This window comes from Ursus arctos, unplaced genomic scaffold (assembly GCF_023065955.2).
Source record: "Ursus arctos isolate Adak ecotype North America unplaced genomic scaffold, UrsArc2.0 scaffold_15, whole genome shotgun sequence".
In the NCBI taxonomy this organism is placed as follows: domain Eukaryota; kingdom Metazoa; phylum Chordata; class Mammalia; order Carnivora; family Ursidae; genus Ursus; species Ursus arctos.
Genome location: NW_026622819.1, coordinates 45,983,002 through 46,000,291, shown reverse-complemented (window position 1 = coordinate 46,000,291; position 17,290 = coordinate 45,983,002). Strand labels below are relative to the sequence as shown.

The window sequence follows — 17,290 nt, the reverse complement described above, 5'->3', positions numbered from 1 at the left end:
ACATTGGCAAAATAGTGCTCTGAAGCAACTGCTGGGCGAACAAATGAGTAACTGCTGCAGGGAAATGTCAGCCACTGTTTCAAAGGGCTTTCTCTGGGGCTCCTGATGAAGAAGAACTGGGCTTCCACCAGTACCAAGCCTATGAAGTGCCTCTACCTCTTGCAATAACTTTGACCTGAACGGGGTTTTATTTTAGTAAGGAATTCAGAGGCGAGCAGGAAGAAAGTCCCATCACCGTGAGAAGCCCGGTTTTCCAGCAGAGGAAACCTTTTAGCCTCGTCGTCGGGATCACTGCCTTCTCAATCTGCAACACCACGTCACTGTTGGTTTCAAAACTGGGATTCGCCATGAAGTCATTCTTCCTCGTTTCTCTTCACTTTTTGGGTTTTAAAAACTTCCCCAAGCTTTGGTTCACCATCTGCTCTATGAGGATGATGCTTGTACTGACCTCATAGGATTTGGGGGATTTGAATGTAAGATACTTCATGCCTGGCCCATGTCGAGAGTTCAAAGAGGTTAGCTCTTTCATCAAACGATTAAATATTCATGAGACAGAGAAAACCTCTACCTGTTCTTCTTTCCTCAACCTTCCTTCTATATTTTCCATTGAAAGGAAACTTGTGTAAAACATGGACGGTGATTTATAAAAGGAAATACGTTGATTACCTTCCCTGTTTACACAGTGATGAGTAATTTATACATGTTTGTTAGTTTATTCCCACTTTATATGTGAAGAAAAGATTTCTATTATAGAACACATAGGTAAGTAGCAGAGATGAGATTCAAACCTAAATCTAAATTCACAGTTTCTGGGGGCGGGGGTGTCTCAGTTGGTTAAGCATCCAACTCTGGATTTTGGCTCAGGTCATGATCTCAGAGTTGTGAGATGGAGCCCAGTGTCCAGCTCTGCATGGAGTCTGCTTGAGATTCTCTCTCCCTTTGCCCCTCCCCACACTTGCACACACACACACTCTAAATAAATAAAATCTTTAAAAAAATGAATTTAGGACATCCAGGGAAATAACAAAATGCTGACACTGTTTTGTCAACCTCTTTATTGAGGCCTCACTATGCCTGATGCAGTGTATTGAGAATATCGTAAGGTACTTTTTAATCACTTTTCCTCTTTTGTACAGGAGGAAACTGAGGCACAGAAAGGTTAAGTAACTTGCCGACGTCCATACAGCTAGGTAAGTAGCAAAACTTGGATTTGAACCTCAGCACTCTGGTTCTCAAGTCGGTGCTCATTATACTACGTCTCCTGAACACTCACGATTGGAAAGCAGAAAGCGTTTACTGTCAGAGACATAGAATGAGGTGGAAGACATGAGCTGTGGGTGGGGAGTACGTTAGAAAAGTCTCGCAAGGAGAAAGAGGATATTGGAAGGAAGACTTCTCAAGGTGGAGGAAGCACAGGGACTTTGGAGAGAAGGGTGGGGATGGGTAGAAGTGAAAGATAGGTTGAGGAGGTGAGGAAAGACCATCAAGACCTTTTGGACCAAGGAAAAGAGGATGGAATCCGTCCTCTCAAGGTGGATAAATAGGGAGCAACGTGCTAGGACTGTGTGTAGAGAGACCCTCTGATTTCAGGCCGAGAGAAAATGGCGCAAGGGGTGACGGACAAGATGGAAAGTGGTCAGACAGGTTCGGGGGTTAGTGTGGAGGGAGATGACATCTAGATTTACGTCTTCATGTTGCCCTTGACTAAGCATGAGAAGCAGGGATGGGAATGGGGTGGAGCGAAGGCGCTGGCCTGTGGTACTCTCAGGGAAGATGAACATCTTAGTGGGCACTTCTTCTGGGATGAGGTTTGCCCCTCACAATCACTGTGACAGGCAAGGTCTCCGAAAAAGAAATAGGATGCAAATATGTCTGAAGAATTTAGGTATTTTCAGAACTTCTAAGCATAGCCATCGTGAAGATGTGCTGCAGGAAGATAACGCTTAGAAAACAAAATCAAACACAAACATGGACATAAATACAACCGAGAAGTGGAAACTCTAGGGAGAGGATGGAAATTTGAAAAGAAAATCTTAAGATCTAGTACTGGATTTTAGTAGATGCCAGGTCAGTGACAGAAAATAGAGTAGACAAAGTGTAAGATTAATAATTAACCAAAGAGAGATATGGATATGCAAATTAATAAACCATCAAGATAATTAAGAGCTGATTATAAAGCAGAAAGGTGTTTTTTTTTTTCTTCAAAGATTGGAAGATGATTAATTATGCTGTGTTGCAAACACATTAGTCCCTTGGTCAGGCCTGCCTCTGTCTGCTCCCACGATCTCTGCTGTGGGCCATATGTGGAAACTATCAGGCTCAACCGCCTTTTAATTCTGATACCCCTGTTTCTTTCTAATACATTTCCATAACCTGCCTGGAATAGACTTCTTAATAACCAACTGATTCTATGCTAAGATGCTCCAGGGGTTCTAAGACCATCTATTAGTCTTAGCCCAGTCTTCCTTGGATAAATGGTTTTATAAGACCATGCTTCCAATATGCAGTACTCCTCGATCAAGCTTGACCCTTCCCTGAGATACCCTATCATTCGTGGCATCACCATGCTGGAAAATTCCTTAGAACTCCAGACATATATTGTTTATAAGCCCTTCCATTATTGTGTTTCATCCCAGACATCCAGACTCAACAAGTCCCCAGTTTTAAGCATGGTATTTCCTCCCCAAGTCTGGTTCTCTTACGGTGCTCACTATCCTGGTGAGGGTGAGTGGCACCACCATTCTTAGTCACCGGCTAGCATCCTTTCCTGACATTGCAGAAGTCCTGCAGCGTGCTCTGTGAAAGGCTTAGTAAAAATGAGCACCCTAGCATATGAATCTTCAGGAAGTTATAGTTTACTGAGATACGTACAAAGGACACATTCTCAGCAAGGTCTCAAGCTGGAGGATGTTTAAGAAGAGAGATTTCTCAAGTCTCTCCAGACGCCCCCAGAGGATGGCTTGAGCTGGTACCTGGTTCTCTCTGTTCAGGGTGAGGTCCCACCAGGGTGCAGAAAGCCCCAAATGGGGACTTATACCCTCTAAATATCATCACTCTAAAACTCTAGCACAATTAATTTACCTATTTGAAAAAGATTTTTAGCAAACCTTATCACCTAGATTAACATCCAGTTATGATATTTTCCTGTGCTACAGGTCCATCCTGCTCCCTATCCAGAAGTTTCATAGTAGTGGTGAAGCCTCCTACCGGAGCGCTACATTCAGTCCTGTACCAATGACCAGTGCCTGGAGGTAAGCTGTTGGTTATCTTCCATGATAAATGACTGGCGAGGGGTCCAGAGGTAGGCCTGCTGAGGGATTACACAGCCATCGTGTTTTCTCTTGACTTCCAAATTCAAATCACAGGATACCCACTGGTTTTATTTTCTAGATCTCTTGAAATCTGTCCTCTTATTTCAAACCTGTTGCTATCATCCTGGTCCAAGTCCCTAAAATCTTTCCTGTGGACCATTGTATAGTTTTCTGTCTTCACCTTGGTTCCCTCCAACCCATTCTCTACATTGCAAGGAGAGTGCTCTCTTCTAAATAGAAACTAGATCATGTTATACACAAACATACACACCTGTCTTGAAACACTTTCAGTGGATCCTCACTGCTTGGAGGCTAAAGATGGAAATTCTTAATGCAAGGATCAGTGGGCCATATTATCTGGATACTTCTTAACTCTCAAGTTTCATTTCTGACCTTGTTCTTCCACACCACCTTCCTTCCAGCTCTCACACATGCCACGCTCCTCTCCAAAGACTGCTTACCAGTGTGCTCCTCTGCCAGGGACCTCCTCCAACACATCGTAAGAGCCCAACTCCACATTCCTTCCTCAGGAGAGGCTTCTACAGTCATGGGACTAGCTCAGTTCCCTATTACGGACTGATGCAGCATCTTGAATCTTCTCTTATTTCTGTTTGTAACTACTATGATTTTATATATATTAGGTGAAAAGGGGAGGGATTTTTTACCTGTTTTGTTCACTGCTATATCCCTTTGGGAGGATGGTGCAAGAAACGTGTGGGTCCCAAACCAACATTTGTTGAGTAGAAGTGAAGAAAGATGCTCACTGTTGAACCCCTAATACCTAGCTCATAGATGGGAATCTGCAGGCACTGGATAAATATGGGAAGGAAGAAGGACTGAGGTTACAGTCCAGTGGGATGAACGTGAATGACTCCCATCTTGCCTCTCAATTTCAGATCATCATGGTGTGCCTTCCGTTTCACACTTTGGGGAGATGGAGTGTTTAAAAATATAATTTCATCCAGCTCTAATCTTTTTCCATTTGATTGGATAGTGCTGGCTTTCAAGGAACTTTTAATCCTTTCTAAGCAAAGGGCTATTTCGAACTCCACTACAAATATTGTTTCTTTAATGTTTAATTTACTAACAGGTAAGGACTATGCAAAAAGCTTTCACTCTGAATGTGGATGTATTTGTGATTCAGAAGCTGACTGGACCTTTAGTGGGCAAGGTGGAAGAAACAAGATGGCTGGTTCTCTGTCAAAAGGCGATAGAATGTGTTTGTTCTGTATAGCCCCGGAGGTTAGTCGGGGAATAAGGGGCAGAAGTGGAAGGGAGAGATTTAGTTTGTTGTAACATAAAACGTTCCATTTATGGAACGGGCTGCCTTATGATGTGGTGAGGCCTACAGCTGAGGTTGTTTATAAAGTCCGAATGGCTAGTTGTCAGGGCAGTGACAAGAATAATTCCAGAACTGGATGTACCATTGGATACGATGACCTCCACACTTCCTTCTCTGAGATTCTAGATTTGGTGTGGAGTACATGTTGCATGTTAAGCTTGGGAAGAGGTAATAAAACACAGTATGATAAGGGGAGCTGAACAGCCACAGAAGAATTTATTGTGGTGAATTCTGAGCTTGTAGCCCAGGAACCAGAATGAACCCAAAGCCCAGAGTAGTGGCTGTATAGATTTTATGACAACACTGTCATCAAGGCTTTGATTATAGTTGTGACAAGACAAAACTTATTAATGTGAGTGTTCACAGGTTTCCCTCCTCCCCAGGTCTGCTCCAAAATAAACTTGGCCTCGCCTGCTTAGATTCTCTCTTCCATCCTGTTCCCTCCCCCAACAGAATTTGTCATAGCTAATAAAAACCAGACAGAGAGGGGTGGAGAAGGATTGACCACTCTGTAGACTGCAGTATTGGCAGTGGGCTGGAGACAAGTGTGGATTAGCTGTCTCGTGGGGGTGATGTATGATGGTGTAGACTGTGAGACCGGTTCCCCATTGTGGAATTCCTTCCCAATTACCCTTGCCTTTCCAGTGTGATTCTGCTCTAGGAATAAGCTATCAATCATGGACTCAGGGCTTATAAGGATTATACAGATATTCTCAAAATAAATAATCAATCAATTGCTTCCATGATCAATCACTCCTATTTTTCAGATGCCTATTACTTTTGTGATCAATGGCTCCTGTTCCTTCAGGAGTCCAGCATGGGAAACACTGGAACCAAAAGACAGAGTCTTTTTCTTTGCTAATGACTTTCACTAATAAGACGACAACCATCAGCAGGGACCTTCCCTGTGTTCCCACCACCCACCTAACCTCCGTCTGTACTCACATACTTTGTCTTTCCTGCTTTCACTGTGCATGGACTCTCCCTGCTCCCAGGGCTGAACCCTGAACTTAAGATCTCGCCCCTACTTAACTAAATCGTCTTGCTATTCTTTCTCCTTCTCTGTAGCATGAATTTTCCTTTGTCATGCATCATTTCATTAGCATACAAACTTGCTGCTTAATTTCTCTCCCTCTGATATCAAAACTCCTAAAATAATTATTTATGCTTCCTCCATCGCCATCAAAGTCAGTGCTCCAGTCTCAGGCTCAGTAATCATTCTCTCAACTGTATTTGACACTGATCCACCCTCCCTCCTTCATGAATGTTCCAACACTTGGCTTTCACGACCTCTCTCTCATTCCTTTCTTATCTCATTGGCAGTTTCTCCTCTTCTCTCTGACCTCAAGACTCACCACCCAGATGATTTTAACCAGTGTCCTGGCCTGCTCACCAAATCTGAGTGGACTCTCCCGCTTAGGCCTCTATCCTCAACTCCAGGCTTGTGTATCTGCCTACTGAATTTCTCCACCCGGGTAGCCACAGACATCTCAAACATAAGCCATTCAACCGAAACTCCTTACTCCTGTTCCTTGGCCCCTAGGTCGTTCCCTTCCTGCAGCCTTCCCCATCTCTGTTGACGCAACCTTGTTTTTCCAGCCATAATCACTGGGCTCATCACTAATTAATTCCTTTCTCTTTCTTACACTCACACACTACTCCATCAGGAGATGCTGCGTATATTTATTTTTGAGAGACAGTGAGCAGGGGGGCGGGGCAGAGGGAGAAACCGATTCCCCACTGAGTGGGGAGCCTGATGTGGGCAGGACCCTGAGATTATGACCTGAGCCACCCAGGCGCCCTCTGCTTTCAATATATATTTGGAATCCAAGCTCTCCTCGAAACGCCTAGTGCTACCAATCTGGCCATGTCCCCATCTTATCCTCTCTGGATTGCACAAGAGCGTCTTCACCTGGTTTGGCTTTCCTCCCTGCCCTTCACAGTCTGTCTTTTTACAGGAGCCAAATATTTTTTAAAGGCGGTCGCACATCTGGGCTAAAGCAATCCTTGGAATGCCGGCCTTATAGGCCCAAGGTACCTTTCTGCGGCAGCATACAGCCCTCATTTCACGGTGTGGCTTCAAACCCCCAAGGGGTAAGCATGTCAGCTAGAGTAAAAGCCCCAGGTTTTACAACCCTCCAGAATGCCTCCGAGCACCTGGCCCCTCGCTGCCTCTCCTCCCTGAACAGACAAAAGCATGCAGCCACACAGGGCCTTTGGACTCTGTTTTCTGTGGGTGGACCTCACCTGCCCCCACCCCAACACACACAGGGCTTGCTCCCGGTGCCTGTTCAAAACGCCAGTGGATTAGAGGGCTCCCCTGACCACCACTCACGATAGGCTTCTCCCCCGGTGCTCACCATCCTGCTAGCTTTTCCTATTACTTACCTGACATCTGTTTATTAGCTTTAAGGTCTGTAGCTTCTACTGGCTACTTCATGTTCAATAAATATGTGTTGAATTAATGCTTGGTGACTGTTCACTGAAAGGCTTTGAGAAAAGTAATAGATACGAATGTGGTACCTCAAAGCTCTGCCTCTCTTCAGTCCGCCTCACAGAGAAGTCAGGGGGCAGAGCTTCCAGCATGACCAGAGTAGGGGCCGAAACACGTGGAATCATTGCGGCTGGAGCTGTAACACAGAGCCCCCCTCCCTTGGAGAGTGTTTCTCTCTAGGGAGGACTCTGGGAAAAAGGAATTCAAAGGGACCCTTTGAATTCAGGGATCTTGTGACTCAACTGTGATCCAATGTGGGGTTTGGAAACAAAAATTTGCAATAACATGGTCCTTTGCTCGCCCTTGTCCTGGGTGCCTAGGGCCTAGCCTCATCGGGTCTCCTCACTGTATCTATCCATCTATTCCCCACTCCCTACCTTCCTTAGAGACCTTAAGGGGATAGCTGTGACTTGTGAATGTGGGGAGAACTCTCCTCTCATTGTATGACACATCCTTAAAATCCCGGGTCCTGGCTATCTCCTGGCCATTTGCATCTTAACACTACTACAAGAAGTTTCGATTATAATGAAGAACCACCATCTACCCCTGCTTGTGCATTTAGGTACTGTACCCCACAGGGCCGTGTCTTCACTCCTACCTCAACAGGTAGCACTGTGAGACTGAATCCTGCTCTCGTATCTTTAGGTCGATATACCAGTAGACTCTAAGTAGATTACCCTTTAGGAGTGGGCCTTATCTAATCAATCAGTCAATGGCCTTAATAGAAAAATACTGATCTCCCTAGAAGACGAGGGAATTCTGCCAGCAGAATGCCTTTAACTACAACTCCCCTGGGTCTCCTGCCTGTTAGCCTATCCTGCGGATTTTGAAATTGTCAAGCCTCCATAACTGTGTGAACCAATTACTAAGAACACCCCTCTCTCCGTATATGGAGAACCCTGACTCACACACACAGTCTGATAGGAAAGATAGATACAGATTATTCAAAAGTCACAACTGTCAATGAAGAATTATTACAGCGGATACCACTATGGAGAAGCACATGGGGTTGAAGTCTAAATTGGGGAGCTTTTCCCTAGTTAGGGAAGCCAGAAGGTGTCCCTAAAGGAGTAGCTCCGGAGTTGTGATGTCAAGGGGAAGGAGAACTCAGGATGGCAGAGGATGACATTATAGGCAGAGACAAAATTGTACAAAGCCTTGGGGACCGTCTCCTTTTAACCTTGCTAGCACTTGGAGATGGATACTATGACTGTCCTCCTTTTATAGATGAGAAAACCAAAGCACGAGGAGGTGAACTATGCTGTCCAAAGCCACATAGCCAGGATGGTGGGACTGGGATTGGGGGATGGACACGGGAGCCTGTGCTGGCAGCCATGAGGCTGCGGTGCCCCAGTCACACAGGAGAAAACACAAGGGCGGCACGCATGCCCCGTTTTCTGACTCACGTGCTACCAATGGACTCAGGGGGGAAGGCTGAGTTACTTGCAATTCATCCACTCACTCGTCATGTGTACTAGACACAAAAATCTCCTGGGCCTTGCGCTAAGTGTTGGGAGTTGAGATGAATGTGACGTAGAATCAGTCAAATGAAGGAACAGACATGTTTGCACAGAAGGAACCTCATTTGCGAGGGGAAGCCGTCACAAAAAAAGTACCTTTTGAGCTGCACTTTGAAAGATGCGGTTTTAGTCAGGTATGGAGAGACAGAAATGGTGGTCCTGAAGGAAGGGTTTGTTTTACTCACAGATCCCTAGAAACATGAGGCGTGCCATGCAGGGGGGCCATACGGGGAAGCATCAGGGTCAGTCTGGGGGCAAGAGCCTTTAGTGTGGTTTCCACAGGAAGGAATGGTCTAGGCGGGCTAGGCTTAGCTAGCTTGACTAACTGTAGCAGGCTCTGGGTTGTAAGCCCTGTCCCTAGCTGTCTGGTCCTGGCCCTGGGGTGCAAGGGCAGGGAAATAGTGGTCTAGAGTGTAAAAGCCTAACAAAGGAGGTGGTGGGGAGTAGGGACTCTGGATGGGTTGGTTTGCACATGACAGGTGTGCCTACAGGCAGGTGAGCTGGGTGCTATCCTTAAGAATTAGCTAATGTCCTGGTGGGCCAGTGCCTCCCTTGATCTCAAAGCATCAGAATACAGAAAAAGACAGGGTTAACATATACCAGGGAGATGGGGTGAGGCTGTGTGGGGACGGCCACACCACGGACAGAGCCACGGAGGCATAAAGGCGCCTGGTGGTTTGGGGAATGACAGAGATATAGCTGAAGATATGCAGTTGGGGGAGATGGAATTGGAGTTCAAGCACCTCAGTGAGGAGCTCAGCTTTTACCTCCAAGCACTGAGACACCATTAAAGGCTGCGTGATCGGATGTACTGGTTAGGAGACAAAGGCTATGTCTTAGAGGCATCGTACATCCAGTGACCACGGAAAACCAGCCCAGCTTTTCCTAGCATGGCTTCCAGTGGGACTCCCTTGAACTCTACATTTGCTGTCAACCTAAAGCCCAGGTAAAATGCCTCAGATGTTTTCCTGTTTTAAATATTCAATGTATTAATTTCACACATGAAGAGAAACCATATTAAATCTCACTACGTAATTAGCCAAACCACAAATACATTTTCAGAAACAAAGATGACTCATGTCCTCTCCTAATTAAACCTTGAAAGGTTTAATTAAAAAGCATCATTTGGAGAAAACTAGTTTAGGCGGAATTGGGGCTTAGCAGCGTGTGTACGCCCAGAGCTGCCCCGTCCGACCCCCGCTGAGGGAGCAGGGGCCCCGGAGGGACGGCTGCGCTCTCCTCACGCAGGACGCGCGGTCTCAGAGGCGACAAGGGAGCAGGTGACGGGAAGGAGCAGCCTTTGAAGGAAACGGAACTCAACTCGCTAGACGCCAAGAACACACTGGAGGATGGGCAACACAGCACAACAGGGAGAACGGCGGATTTCCCAACACGGAAATCGAGGCACAGAGGCGCGAGGCAGAGCTAAGACACCCCGCCTGACTTCAGGGCCCTCTCTTCAAGTTGCCTCTGGAAGTCGGTGAGAAGCCAGGGAGGCCTGGAGCAGCGCCCGCGTTTGAACCCTGGCGGTGGGGTTTCAAGCCTCGGTTGCTCCTCTGTGAAAAGGGGACGAGTAAGACCTTGGAAGGCAGTGGTGAGGTTTGACTAAGAGAATGCACGTGAGTGCGTGCCTGGGTGGCTCAGTCCGGTGAGCGTCGGCCTTTGGCTCAGGTCATGATCTCAGGGTTGTGAGATCGAGCCCCACATCGGGGAGCCTGCTTCTCTCTTTCCCTCTGCCTCTTCCCCAGCTTGGGCTCACACTGTCTCTCAAATAAAATCTTAAAACAAAAAGAGTGCACGTGAGCCTGACAGGGGGAGACATACTGCAGACAACAGCTCTATCTACCAATCCCTACACCAGTGCTACCAGCATCACCATCAGACAAGCTTAGTGGGTCCCGGCGGAATTTGACGACAGTGTTTAGGAACACTACGGGGGGAGTAGCTCAGCGGCCAATCAGCACTGAAGGGGAATCACAATATTAAGGCTGTGCTGCAGATTTTTCTAGTTAAAAGACTTTGTATGGCAGAAGATATATTTAGAACAAACACTGTTTTCTTCTAAACAATGTTGTCAGTGTCCTACTTAAAACCAGGCAAAGGTTTCCTAAATGCACTTAAGAATTAGTTTTAAAATCCTTACCCTGGCTACCTGTGAGGCCCCGTAGGAGCTGGCTCACCTCCCTCATCTTGTACCACTCTTCCTTTGCTAAGGACATCTTGGCACAGGGGCCACCCTTCTTCTCCGACAAGGGCTCCATCTATGCCAGGCGCTGTGCGAAGCTCCGATATGTGGATTAGCTCACTTAATCCGCACAATAGCCTTATGAGGTGTGTACTAGTGTTATCTCTGCTTTACAGTCGTGGAAAGTGAGGGCTTGACAGGTTAACTAACTGGCCGAAGACCACATAGTTAATGGGTGGAGAAGCAGTAATGCGGACCCAGCCACTCCTGCACCATGGCCCCAACGCTCCAACTCCCCACTCTACCACATCCCCCCAGTTTGACCTTGCCTGGCTCTCCTGGCCACTCCGAGGAAATGTTTGTCGAATGAGGCCAGACTGATGGTGACGCGAGAACATGGCTTAGTCACTGAGGACTGGGAGAAGCCGGCATGACGAGCCAGCCCCGTCTCACCCGCAAAAGAGACAGTCTGTGCATCCTAAATATAACGGTGTGACGTGTCTACCTCTCTCTTCAGTTGTCCCCTCGCGCGGTCCTCACTGAGTTTGAAGTTTGATTCAAGGAACCACATTGCCCTTTGCTGATGAGCTTCTACGAGACTTAAAGGCTCTAATCTCCTGTCCTTTCCATTTAGTCTAGAGTCTGTCAACTTATAATAATTCCATTGAATTTAATCTTCATTATTCATCTTATCTATTCCTGCCTCCCCCTTTCCACGATTGCTTCTTAATTAATTTTCAGTCCGAGACAAATGACAGGCAATACGATGATTGACCAGACACGTTAGGACGAATGTTAACGTGCTTTCATGGCGCTTCACTACCACGAAGGCTGAGGGGCTGTGTACCAAATGTCAACCGTCACGGCTCAGGGAGCCCTTTCCTGGGCCTGTCAACAGTGAGCTCTAAGAAATACGAGCTCTTTTTCTCCAGTAAGAACAGCACAGATGTTCAGCCCCAAGTATTCCTGGAGGTATATGTGGTTCTCACAAGCCTGACACCAATGACCTGAATTTAAGACAAGTGATCATTGAAAGGCTGCACATTCTTCATCAAAGATTTGTGTTCTGAATGGCTTGTTTTGAAAAAACAAATATGCTTCAAGCGAACCTCTCTATGTCTATGTATACTTATTGACTATATCCTATCACATACACGATATAGTCAATCAAACAGGTATGAAGATCTCAAAGTCTCACTAAATTAACACATGCAGTCTACTCTCATTATTCACGAGAGTTATGTTCTATAAAGTCCCTGTGAACACTGAAATAGCAAATACTGAACTGTCGCTCTTAGGGGAAATACAGGTCAGGCTCCTGTGAGCCTCTGGTCAACTGATCAATAACCCTGTTTTGTGTTTAAAGACATTTGATATACATATTGTTGCTTCATTCACAGTGAGCTCACGGAGAGCACCATAACTCATGTCTGATGAAGCTTATTAACACCCATATTTTCTCCCTAAAACACAGCACAGCCTCCTTCTGCTGAGGAACCCCAGACAGCAGCAGTTCAACACTATGGTTGGGCGCCATTTTAACGAGAAAAATCACACAAACAAGTGTCAGTAAATAAGCCACAAGAAGGACACATGTTTACAGCATGAGAGCTGACACGATAAGGTAGAGTTGCCTTGTTAAGCCTCAGACGGGAACAGGCACACTGGGGGACTCAAATTTTTCACCATTCTGCCCCTGTCCGTCAACGACCAGAGAAACAACAGCAAGTCTTGATTTGGGGGTTACACATTCCTTCTTACTTATTTGTATTTATTTTGTATCCTTTTTTTGGGTGTGTATTTGGAGGATACATATTTTTGATGTATTTCACTTTGGGGAGTTTCAGGAAGTCATTTCAGTGAGTACGTGAATTAACAAATACAGGGTCTGTGAATAATGAAAATTGACTGTGAATATTCATCTTGTGCTTTCTATTTGAGATTCCCTTCACACACGTGGGAGTGAACAGGTAACTGGAACATTTATTTGACATGAATCTGGACCCACACTCTTCCTCTATGAATGGCACAATGATTTAGCTCCTTGAACTGATGCTGGACTGCTGCAGGGATTAGGATCAATTGGTGTGTAATGCACACCTTCCTGCTTAGTTGAGAAAATACTAGAAACTGGTCAAGGTAGCCAAGTGGTAGTGGACATTATGGGGAGACTCCTCTAGCTCCCAATGGTCCCTTTTAACTTCCTGGTCCCCCTTAACTGCAACTAAGCTTACATATTTATATATTAATTCAGCTGATGGGAATATAGTAGTAAAGAATCTCCTCATGAGGCTTACATTCAAGTCTGAGGGGTAGATAATAAATAAGATCGTTTCCCATTATTTTAAATGCTATGAAAGAAATAATGATTGATAGGATAGAGACCAACTGGAAAACTAAGCTATGCTGGAAAAAAAAAAATGTGGGGAACGCCTATCTGAAGGAGCCCATGAAAGGACATGTGGACCCAAGGGAAGAGCATAGGCAAAGCAGGGAAGAGAACAAGGGCTTAGTGCCCATCAAGACCTGCACTCATTATGCCATGTGGACTGAGGACCAAGGGGAACAGACGGAGCAGAGCCCAGACCACCCTGGCTCTAGTGTTTCCTAAGAAATTGGATGCTGGTTTTTGGATTCTGTGAGTTTATAATATTTTCTCCCTATACCCAGAGTCTGTCTAGTCTTTTTTTTTTTTTTTTTTTTTAAGATTTTACTTGAGAGAGAGAGAGCGTGAATGGGGCAAGGAGGAGGGGTAGAGGTAGAGAGACAAGCAGACTCCCTGCTGAGCAAAGGAGCCCAATGCAGGGCTTGATCCCAAGACGCTGAGATCAGGACCCGCCCGAGCCCGTCAGATGTTTGAGCCACCCAGGTGTTTCAGTTTCTAATAATTGCATCTGATGCTTTTTATCTAATAGGGAAGCTGATGAGAATAGGGAGGTGGGAACATTACCTTGGCTGGAAAAATAAACTTTATCAAATATTAAGTTGACAAAATAATGACTATCTTATCTGATTTCCATAGCATGGCTGCATACAACAGCTCACCTTAAATGTTTCTTAAAGATCTGCCAAGCCTGCAGGGTTACCTTCTTTCGCAACCACTGGACAGACTATTAGGCTATCACACCTCTGCAGAGATACATATTTTTGATGTATTTGACTTTGGGGAGTTTCAGGAAGTCATTAAAATATAAAACCTGATTAAAAAAAAAAGTGCATGTACGGGATTAAAGCTAAAATAGTAGCTCCCAGGGATCTCTCACTGAGCAAAATCAGCTCAGGGCCTGGGGACCACCTTTCCCTGGAGTCACAGCAAGAAGTAAAGTTCAGCAATTACCAATCCTCACAGAGAGGGTCATGCTCTGGCAAAATACAGCGGATTAAAAGGCACTTATGTTGATGCTGATGGCTGCCAGAGCTGCTGGTATCAAAATTTATCCCCCCTCCCCCAGCTTCATTTTCCCTCTTATCTCTGACTGCTCTGTGAGGGAGATATCGAAGGATACATTTGCAGGAACTTAACGTTAACTTGGCAGGAAGCCATCCACACTGCCTTAACGGTGTTTACTAAAGTAGGACATTCTAGAACTCCACTTCTATGGGACAAACTCTATAAAGCCTCCTAGGGTGTTGCTCAGAGTTTGGAAAGTGAAGGTACTTATTTATTTATTTCTATTTATTTACTTTTTAAAGATTCATTGATTTTAGAGAGAGAGTGAGAACATGCGCAGGAGGGGAAGAGGGAGAGAGAATCTCATGCAGACCCATGTTGAGCGCAGAGCCTGATGTGGGGCTGGATCCCAGGACCCTGAGATCATGGCCTGAGTTGAAACCAAGAGTCAGACACTTAATGAGCTGTGCCACTCAGGCGCCTGGGAAAGTGAAGGTACTTTTTTAAAGTGCCTGGTGAGGAAACCGGGGATGTACTGTATGGTGACTAACATAATATAATAAAAAAATCATTAAAAAAAAAAATAAAGTGCCTGGTGAAACCAAGTGATACTGCCCCCAGGCCAAAAAAAAAAAAAAAAGGTTTTTCTCAGAGAGGCAATACTTCGGCTTGTTTTTCCAAGGGTGTTAGAATTGGTAATGGTATTCAGTCATTCACTGAGTATTACTGAGCATTTGTTCTCCATCACGACTTGGTCTATACAGAAATATGCACAAAAAAAAAAAAAAAAAAAAGGCAGCTTCCTGTCTTTTTCTACCACTACCAGAGAGCCAGTGATAGAGCGGCAGAGACGAGAATCTCCATTTCACAGGCACTTCCTAGTCATCAGGCCCAGATTACATCCTGTAATTCCTGGTGGAGAAGACTGACAACCAAAAGGGAGCTTATGAAGCAAGCACACTTTCCCCAGATGCCATAGCTGCAACGCTGTGGGAGCGCTTTAAGAGGGAAAGGCCTGGATCCTTTCTCTGTGCCTCTCAAACTCTTATCAAAAGCCCCCCATGGCTGGCGGGCTGTGAAGGTGGGGTTTAAAGATGTAAGTCTGCTTTCCATGCTGACTCCTTTCCCGGCTCCCCAGAGCAGGCGGGAAATAATGAGTGACAGGAAGTTTTAGTGGTTCCAGTCTTTGCCCATAACACAGATCACCGAAAGAATGGATTTCTTCTCTTTCCAAACCCAAAGTTTCTTGCCTCACCATGTTGCTGACGGGTAAAAAAAAAAAAAAAAAAAGGGAGAAATAATAGGTGTGCAAAAGCGTGATTTATTGTTTATACAAGCTGGGGCTCAGGTGAAGAAGAAACCAGTTCCCTAGCAGCTCTCAAATGGCAGGATCATTGCAATGCTTAACATATTACTCTGAATTCTTCCCCCCAAGACCTCAGTCTTAATCTGTCTTCTGCGCAAACCCCTTCCCCTCTGCTGTTTTCCAGATTTTTTCCTAAAGTAGAGCTGGTGAGGCTTCAAATGGCCACTAATTGCTATGTACTTCATATGCACGCGGCTTCCTTCCCTAAGATACTGTTTGCGTGGAGAGGATGTTCATTACCAGGTGAATGAGAGAGCAGGGAGGTAGGAATAACTCAACCTTACAGAAACCCTCTGCTCCTTTTGATCAAATTTCAAAGTGTATTTGGGGCTAGTTCACTTCTGTGTTCACAATGGGAAAACACTGCAATTTGAAACTCTGCCTATTGTTTTTGTCACCACGTGGTCTTGGTGATCTCTGCCTCATGTCCTGAATTTAGGGGCGTTCCTTATTCTATACCTACTAATCTACTCTGATGACTTTCCCATCTGCTCAAGGCTGCCTATTCAAACACAAGCAAGAAATGTGTTTGAAGGCCAGTGTTTTATCCTGCAAATTAATGCAAATTTGGCATCCATTTCTGAATATATCTATTTATATATTTATTATGTGTGTGTATGTATGTATGTGGCTGCTGTAATCTTCATGTAAGGCTGATGTTCTCGAAGATGTGTCTTATTTATATTCTGAAGCTTATCTTACCACTTTGCACTCTGATTCATAAGCCGAAGGGGGAGAACCTAGCTTACAGCATGCTGTCTTTCACCAGGATCAAACAAAACATAAATTGGGCTCTTTGAAAAGTCCTTTTAGGTCACTCAGCCTATGGTGCCAAACATTGATTCATGCACACCATACTTGCCCTAATATTTACTTATTATTTTTTAATGAATACTTGTCTTAAATTTTAAAAGGCTACTCTGTTTTACTATCATTAATGGAAAATCAATATTCTTTGCCCCAAAGAAGATACCAAATAAATAATACATTAAAAACAAAACAGTGGTTTTTTTCCAGAAACTATTACATACTAAAAAGTTCTGAATTTAAAAGTTCTGATGGCTTTGTTTAAAAAGTAGATGTATACAAGGAAATATTACTCAGCCATAAAAAAAGAATGAGATCTTGCCATTTGCGACAGTGGGTGGACCTAGAGGGTATTATGCTAAGTGAAATAAGTCAGAGAAAGACAAATACCATATAGTTTCATTTTTATGTGGGGCCTATAAAACAAAACAAAGCAGAAGCAGACCCACCAATACAGAGAACAAACTGCTGGTTGCCAGAGGTGAGGAGGGATGGGCAAAATGGGGGAAGGCAAGTCAGAGGTATAGGCTTCCAGTAATGGAATGAGTAAATCACCGAGACAGAAGGTCCAGCCTAGGGAATATAGTCCATGGTACTGTAATAGTGTTGTACGGTGACAGGTGGTAGCTACCTTGTAGTGAGCAAAGCATAACATATAGACTTGTCGAGTCACTATGTTGTTTATCTGAAACTAATTGCGTGTTAACTATAATTCAATTTTTTTAAAAAAGTAGAAGTAACACGAAATGATTTCAAAACTAGCACCAACAAGACTTTATCTTTGCCTTAATCAGGATGGTGGAGTTGAAAACAGAATGGCTCTGTTACTCTGTTATTTAATATACCACCTACCAGCGGTATTATCTCCAGTGAC

The 17,290-nt window shown here is 44.8% G+C and overlaps 1 protein-coding gene and 1 long non-coding RNA gene across 3 annotated transcripts in view; one reads left to right on the top strand and one right to left on the bottom strand.

Moving 5' to 3' along the window:
* Positions 1–17,290, bottom strand: part of SGCD (sarcoglycan delta) — a 910,180-nt gene that overhangs the window by 32,012 nt on the left and 860,878 nt on the right. The window lies entirely within an intron of this gene.
* LOC113264010 (uncharacterized) overlaps positions 1–17,290 on the top strand; it is a 193,141-nt gene that overhangs the window by 143,797 nt on the left and 32,054 nt on the right. The window contains exons 3-4 of the long non-coding RNA XR_007191186.2: positions 1,137–1,190; positions 3,156–3,251. This is a non-coding gene — a long non-coding RNA (uncharacterized LOC113264010). The remainder of the gene's footprint in view (positions 1–1,136; positions 1,191–3,155; positions 3,252–17,290) is intronic.